Source organism: Alligator sinensis, unplaced genomic scaffold, assembly GCF_000455745.1.
Source record: "Alligator sinensis unplaced genomic scaffold, ASM45574v1 scaffold12_1, whole genome shotgun sequence".
Taxonomy (NCBI): Eukaryota; Metazoa; Chordata; order Crocodylia; family Alligatoridae; genus Alligator; species Alligator sinensis.
Window position 1 is genome coordinate 532,812 of NW_005841973.1, and position 8,432 is coordinate 541,243.

The window sequence follows — 8,432 nt, forward strand, 5'->3', positions numbered from 1 at the left end:
GTCACGACTCACACCCAGCTCCACCTTGCACAAAGGGCTGGGCTGAAGTTAATTCCACACTTTGTTCTCACAAAATGAATTATTTCCCTGCTTAATCTTGCCTGCAAAGCTTATTCCACCCCTCCAGCTCCTGTCCCAGCTACATGCTGGTGGGTCCCATGGGTATCCCACTCCCTTGCGATAGGCCTATACCAAAGTACCACACTGAAATAGTTGATCTCCAACATGCCGCCCTACCCTGCACCTTTTATCTGCAAGCCCGTGGCCCTCTCTGGAAAATAAGTGGCATAACACTTGGTCTGTTCCAGGAAAAAAAAAGACAGCTGTGTATTCCTTGGGCTGAATTTTCCTTTATTCAGTCTAAAAGGTGAATTGAAAAGAAAAACCACTACCACTTGTAGCACAGATGATATCTTTTATTAGACCAAAAAGATTTTTGCAAAAAAAGGCTTTAATTATAAGCTTTCAGGCCTGGATACCTGACGCATGGAAGATATCGAATTTTAGCCAGTTTTTTAAAATGAAATCTTCATATCTTCCCCAAGCAGGAAGCAACTGTGACCACTTGAAACCTGAGATCCTGCTCCTCCCTTTGTTTCAAGGTCATCTGCACCATCACAGATCCTCACTGGAGGTGAGGGGCTTCATACCAGCTATGAACTGACTGCCCAGAGGAGTTTTCCATCTACTGATTACTCTGTGAAATCCTATGAAATATGAACTTGCATTTCTACCCCGGAGAACTCTGACAATCTTTTCTCCAATGCCTGATGAAGGGTGTTTGTGCCAGAAAGCTTGCAATTAACGGCATTTTTTTTGCAAAAATCTTGTTGGTATTAAAAGATATCACCTCTACTATGAGTCCTGATCGCCTTTTCCTCTAGACCAATACAGCTACAACCTGGATACCTAAAACACCACCATTACTTTCCTGCATCTAGTAAGATGGCCAGCACAGTCATTTCAGAGATAGCAGAAGGTGGGGCCCAGAAACTTTTTGCTTCCTTTTAGATAAATCAGATTTTTGGGGGGGTTTTTTGCTTCAGCAATTCAGAATGGGGTCTCCCTTCTCTGGATGGTTCAAACTGTGTGAGCACGCTCATGTTTTGGGGAGGGATGCGTGTATCACTGCACTTGTAACACAACCTGCTTGACAAATACAGACTGCATCCTGCATGCATGTACTGCTGCCATGTCAATCGGTATGGGGATACAAAGCTATTATCCCAAAACATATATGGATAGGCAGGGAGGGTGCTAGGGGAGCACAGTTAGGCAGAGGAACAAGCTGCCTGCATCACATTTCAAATGTGTATTCAATCATCTTCAGATTCACCTTATTCCTGTTTTACATTAAAAATATTACTGTTGGAGAGTGCTAGATGGAGAGAGATGGCCTCCCTTGTTCCCCACATCCCTCCTATCCCCTAGCTCTTCATTCCCAGTATCAGATTTATGCTTCTTGTTCTTCTTCCTTTCCAGGCCCTCCACGATTCCACCGTTAGTCACTCATGGGGTTGCATCCCTCGTCTCCAGACCTCTGCAGCTCTGGCAACACCACCTCTGATGTCTGCTTCTCCCACACAGTCGTTATGTACCATTCTCGGTGACGGAGGGCTCAATCCTGCAAATCGCAAAATGCCCAGGCCTTGTGTCGGCCCAGTATCTGATGCAATAAATTTTAATTACGTGAAGAGTCCTGTTGAAGTCTACTGGACTCGTACACTCAAAATTAAGTGAATGCTTAAGCACTTTGTTGGCTCAGTTCCTTGCAAGATCAAGTCCGGAGCATCTTCCATTCTGCTTCCTCCAAGCCATTGTCTTCACTTCCATCAAATCCTTCCAAATATGTTGCCTGCTAGTGGGAAACCCATTATAAGAGAACAACACTTACTGTGTCTCCCCTGTGGCAACCACTCATGCAGACACACTCAACCCAGATTAAATTAAGCTAAGTGAGATACCAAAAACAGTAGAGCCACCGCAACCCAGAGGTGAGGATGGGCTGCAAAACTCACCCAGGGGCCTGGGCAACTAGTAAACTTCACCCTGAGCAACCTGCTACTGCAGCTTCCCCATTACTACCTGGCTGGGATCATTTGAGCCTGGTTTTCTCTCCTGCCCAGGGCAGGGGGTTGGACTTGATGATCTACAAGGTCCCTTCCAACCCTACTTCTATGAATCTATGGATTTATTAGGAGCCCCTGAGCGAACAAGCTTTCAGCTAGCTTGGATATGCCTTGAGCACAACACGCTGTGCTATTTGTAAGGGCATCTCAGCATTCACGTGCTCTTGTTACCCCTTCAGGCTCCTACCTCAAAATGTTCCTGTCTGTTTGGTGCCCTTGTTCCCTGCAATGTGCCCACAGTTTAGGCTGAATGCTCTGGGAGCGGCAAAGGCTGCGCCTTTACACCTGCCATGTGCCCTCATGTGCTTTGACACGCAAGAGAATAGGAGTGAAAAGCGAAGACAGAAGAGCACATCATTTACCCAGGCAGTCAGTAATGGTCCTAGAGGTTGTGCGAAGGCATTTATATACAACATAGGAGCATGGTGTTTCTTAGCCTCTAAAGACACCCCACAGTCCCAACCTGGGTATCTGCCCATCTAAAAGATTAAACACCTTCCCTTGGTAACATCTACAAAGTCCCTGCCTGGCCATATCAAGAAGTGCTTGCTTATTTGGTATTCTCTTTTTTTCCATGAGCCCTGGAAAGGGGAGATTGTCGTTTCACATTTTGTGATAAAGGGATCTATTTATAAGTTGCATGCTCATTTCGAGCCAGGGCGCTCAACCCTCAGAAGGACAAATGTGTGAACTGAGTGACCACATTCTCTTTATTCAAATCTCCCTGCAAGACAGGGCTTTTCCCCAAAGCACTAACCTATTTACACAAACAAAAACCACCCGAATGTGGCTGACGCCTGCCAACTACATGAGGTAACCTTGCATTGCTGATTTATTCAGATGGGAACTGACTGAGCTTTATATTCTATATATTACCAAGCATGCTATAAACCATGCTAACCTAATGGTGCCTGTAGGCTCATGTAGGCCTCTAACTATTTTTGCTCCCCCAAGGCACCGTCTTGGTTACTGCTGGAGGAGGCAGACCAGACGGGGCAGATCAGTGCTCCAGGTGGTACCGAGCATACTCCTATCTATGCATCTTGCCAATACACGTGTATCAAAACCATCACCAGATTGAGAGTCAGGAACGAATTCTCCCATCTTGGTCACACTAGCCAGAATCTCGAAGGCTTTGGGGTCTTTTCCTATGGCATGTGGGGCATTCACCGGCAGGGATCACCTGGCCATATCTCAATTCGCTGTCCATGTCTAGCATTTGTGGTGTCTCGGTCGCTCTCCTTTTTCTCTGCTCGTGACAGCCAGCATAATCTAACTGAAGTCTTGCGACTAGACACAGGAGCAGCCGTGCCAGACTCAATGGTTAATGCCATACAGTAGGGCAATCTAAGTGATCGAATAGTTCCTGGTGGCCTTGAACTCTACAAAGCCCTCAACAAATTATAAACCACACATAACAAAGCCCACACTTACAAGACAAGGCCAAACAGATAATAAAAATTAAAAGCAAAAACAGGAAAGTGGAGATGGCTTGGAAGCACAAGTTGAATTAGATACCCCTCTTGCTGGGATCGTTTGACCCCAGCTAACTTCCTGCCCCTGGGGCAGGGGGCTGAACCCGATGATCTTGCGAGGTGAGGTCCCTTCCAGCCCCGATGTCTATGAAATCTATGACATTTTGTCAACACCTTTTTCTTATGATTCGGTATTTCTAGAGACAATGGACACATTTCAGGGGTGGACTGGATTTTCTTACTTATAAGATCAGCTTTACCTCCCAGTGGTGAAAACTGTCAGAATAGTGACACAGCTGGTACCTTAATGAGGCCTAAACAGCTCCAGCGTGTAAACTGCATTGCACATTACACTATTTATATAGCAATTTTTTCCACCTGGCTCTGCGGTGAACAGCAGCAGCTGCGAGTGCAGCACAGCACAACAGGAAAGAATACCACCTCTCCCTGATAACATAGGAGGATTTGGGAAGCCACAATGCACAGTTTTAACGTGGAACTGAGCAAAGGCATTGCCCTTTATACCCTTGAGAGAGAGCACCACAAAGGTGTTTCACTAGATAGGGCTTAGGACAGTGGTTCTCAACTTTTCCAGACTTGAGGCACCCTCATAAAATGCCAGCACTTGGTTTTTGCGAGTTTTTTGACTACAGGAAAACAATAGAGACGTTTTTCTGCTGCAAATAAGTCAGAAAGACCACAGCAGGGCAGAATACTTTTAACTAGAGATTCCTATTTGAAATCTCTCGGTTTATCTTGTGCATCATGTTATCAATGGTAATACTGCATGGCACCGGGCCCGCCATGAAAGGATCTCAAGGCACCCTAGGGTGCTGCAACACTCTGGTTGGCAGTCACTGACTTAGGACTTTATTTTGACCTCCCATGCCAAAAAAGCTGCCTCCAAAGTGCTAATGAAGCCTGACGAAGGGTATTTGTGCCTGAAAGCTTGCAATTAAAGATTTTTTTTGCAAAAATCTTGTTGGTCTAATAAAAGATATCACTTCTACCACGAGCCCCGATTGCTTTTTCTTCTAGACCAATATGGCTACAACCTGGATATCTGACATATGGAAGATATCAAATTTTAGCTGATTTTTTAACTGAAGTCTTCATAATTTCAGAAGCAAGAAGCAACTTTGATCACCTGAAACCCGAGATATTGCTCCTGCCTTGGTTCAAGGTAATTTGCATCATCACAGAGCCTGAGAGACACCTTAACCAGCTAAGAACTGCCTGCCCAGAGGAGTATTCCATCTATCGACTCCTCTGTGAAATCCTATGAAATATGAATGTTCACTTCCACCCAGGAGAACTTTTACGATCTTTTCTCCAATGCCCGATGAAGGGTGTTTGTGCCAGAAAGCTTGCAATCTAAGATTTTTTTTTTTTTTGCAAAAATCTTGTTGGTCTAATAAAAGTTATCACCTCTACCACAAGCACTGAATGAAGCCTGGCAAAATTTCTATTTGCCATGCACAGAGGACATTTTTGCTGGGCAAGCGAAATATCCTTCCCGCACCACATCATCATTCTTTATATTACGGCAAGTCAGCAAGCCAATGTTGTGTCTGGGCTTGTCGATGTTCACGATCTTAAAGCAGCATTGCAAAGCTATGCTGGCTCACCAGCTCCCTACAAACTAAGAGGAAAGAGCACCACCTGCTGCACTTGAAGATATACGTGGAAAAGCAGCATAGCAATGTGTGCCTTCCAAACCTGCAGAAACAGCACTTCCTGCAGTGTCCCTGTCTCCTAGCCAAATACTGTACTCGCTCAGCAAGTGAAATCTATTGAGACTGCAGAACAAAGCGGCATGGCTGGGAGCTGCATACAACTTTACTGAAAGGCCTTTTTTTCCTGAGATAGGTCAGCAATAGCTCACCTTGAGTTTGCTTGTATGGGGGGGGTGGGGAAAGTATTGACCAGATGATCCCTGAGGTCAGGGGTGACTTGGTGGCAGCCTATAAGTACATAAGGGGAGTGCACCAGGAACTGGGAGAACGTGTTTACTAGGACACCCCAAGGGAAGACAAGGTCTAATGGTTGCAAACCGCTGGAAGATTGTTTTAGACTGGACATAAGGAAAAACTTCTTTACTGTCCGAGTCTCCAGAGCCTGGAATAGGCTCCCCCCAGAAGGTGCAAACACCTACTCTGGAAACCTTTAAGAAACACCTGGATGCTCATCTTGCTGGGGTGATTTGACCCCAGGTCACTTGCCTTTTGGGCAGGAGGCTGGATCCAATGATCTCGCAAGGTCCCTTCCAGCCCTAACGTCTATGAAATCTATGAGGTCCCTTCCAACCCTATCATTCTATGATACTGCCAAGTAGTATTGGCATATATCACTGGATGGGGTGAATTAGCACAGAAAGCAAAGATCTTCTTGTTCCCTTTCGCCAAGCTTCAGTTTTCCAAACCTACAGTGACAGATAATGCATTGGTGGGTTTGCTAACTGGATGGCATTCTTCGTTCTCAGTAGAATCAAATAGCCAGGCCTGAAGTTAAGAGCGCCATCCTGTTGAAGGTAGCCTTTCTAAGGAAATACGAAGTCCAGTTCTTGATTCCCTGCAGTTACTAAATGATTATGGCCTAAAGGAGGCTGGGTGGATTGCAACCTTTTTAGCATGTGTGCCACAAATTAGGCCTTCACCTGCTACTCTGATCCCCTTCCCCTGCCCAATCTGCTGCTCTGCTTCCTTCCCTGTGCTCCCTTACCCAATTTGCTGCTTTGGTTTCTGCCTGGTTTCGTTCCCAATCTGCTGTGTGACACAAAGGCTGCCTGTGGCACCCATGCCCCAGTCTAAAGCTGCAGTCCTCACATATTTTCATACTCCAATTCCCATGACAGAAAGTTCTGAAGTTTCCCCATTTAGGTAGAAAGTCAGGGTGGGCAGCCCCACACTCCTGAAACTAGTTTGCAATCCCCCTGGGTGGATGTCTGGTTGAAAGCTTTCTTCACATCACAGTGCAGGACACAATGTCTTAACAGTTGCTGCCTCCTACCCAAGAAGAAACCGCAGGGCAGTGCCGCTGTCAAAAACTAGATTTTCTAACCACTGCATGTCAAGATACCCCAGCAGTTTTGGGCAGAACTCTGTTGTTCCCTTCATGCAGACCTGCCTGTCCAGTCTGCTATTCTGCAGTGTGCCCTGAGATTATACACACAACACAAATTGAAAAATCAGTCACACCAGTTTTCTATTAAGGCAGGTCCAGCTGGTAACAAGAGAGATTTCCAAATAATTAAAACAATCCAAATATAAACCGACTGTAGCGTATTTATTTAAAAAAACCCAACAGCCTGCGTGTGATCCCAGATTATTTAAAATAAATGCACACACTTCAGTGCCAATGGTTAACACACACAATTCCTGGTCTTTCTTACATCCAATGCTGAAAGTTCAGGAAATGCTAGATCTTCAGCCAGTTACTGGTATGTCAGCCACAAAAGCTGATGTAGTGGAAACAGCTCCTGAGCAAGCTCCTGAGTTCCTGCAGCCTTAGAAAAGTTAAGGTCTATCAGAGAAAAACAAAGTATAAAGCAACAGCTCTGCTTGCAAACCCACCTACTAGAAATACAGCTTATATCAACAAGAAGTTTTCTTGCTAGCACAGAAAACACTAGCAAAAACACTTTTATGCTCATATAACTTGGTCTATAACAGAGATGTCAAACCCATTCAGCCCTGCAGGCAGGATGAATGGCATGGGCTGGACAAATGCCCCAGGGCTGCTCCACAGGCTGGATCAGATGCACAGACTAGCCCCACGTGCCAAATCCAGTATGCAGGACTGGCACAGAGTGGGTGGGCAGCATATCCTGGACCGGGCAGAGTAGGTGTCATGCCCAGCACGCATCCCAGACTGGTCCCACGTCTGCCTCAGCTAATCCAGCCCACACTATGTGTGGGTCCACTCCAAGACCTATAGGCAGCACCACAGGCTGGTTGACAGGGCCCCACATGCTGGATCTAGCCTACAAGGTGCATCTTTGTCACCCCTAGTCTATAATATTACAGCAACCACAATGACAGAGTTACCACTAGCAACACCCAGGCACCCCAAGTACCTTTACCAGTCTCCAGTGCATTCCTCATGCAAGACCTCTGCTTCAAATGAGCACCCCCTATCTTCCCTTTTAAAATGCCCGGGTTCACAGATTATAGTCGGAAGGGACCCAGTGGATCATCATGTCCGACCCCCTGCACCTGGCAGGAAAGAGGACCGAGGTCATACGACCCCCAGCCAGGTGACTGTCAAGCCTCCTCTTGAGGACCTCCAGGTTAGGTGATAGGACCACCTCTCTTGGAAGCCCATTCCAGACTCTGGCCACCCTTATTGTACAAAATTTCTTTCTAATGTCTAACCTAAACCTACTCTCAACTAGTTTGCACCCATTATTCCTAGTTACTCCCTGGGGCGCTCTGGTAAACAGCGTATCCCCAATTCCCTGCTGTCCTCCCCTGATAAACTTATAGGCAACTACAAGGTCACCCCCCAGCCATCTTTTGTATAGGCTGAAGAGATCCAGATCTCTCAACCTCTCCTCGTAGGGCCTTTCACAGAGACCACTAATCATGCGAGTGGCCTTCCTCTGAACCCTCTCCAGATCCTCCGTGTCCCTCTTGAAGTGCGGCGCCCAAAACTGGACGCAGTACTTCAACTGCAGCATTTCCAATGTCACACAGAAAGGGAGCATCACCTCCCTCGACCTGTTGGTCATGCATCTGCTAATACACGACTAGGTGCGATTGGCTTTGTTGATGGCCTCGTTACACAGCCGGCTCATGTTCATCTTGGAGTCAACTATGACTCCAAGATC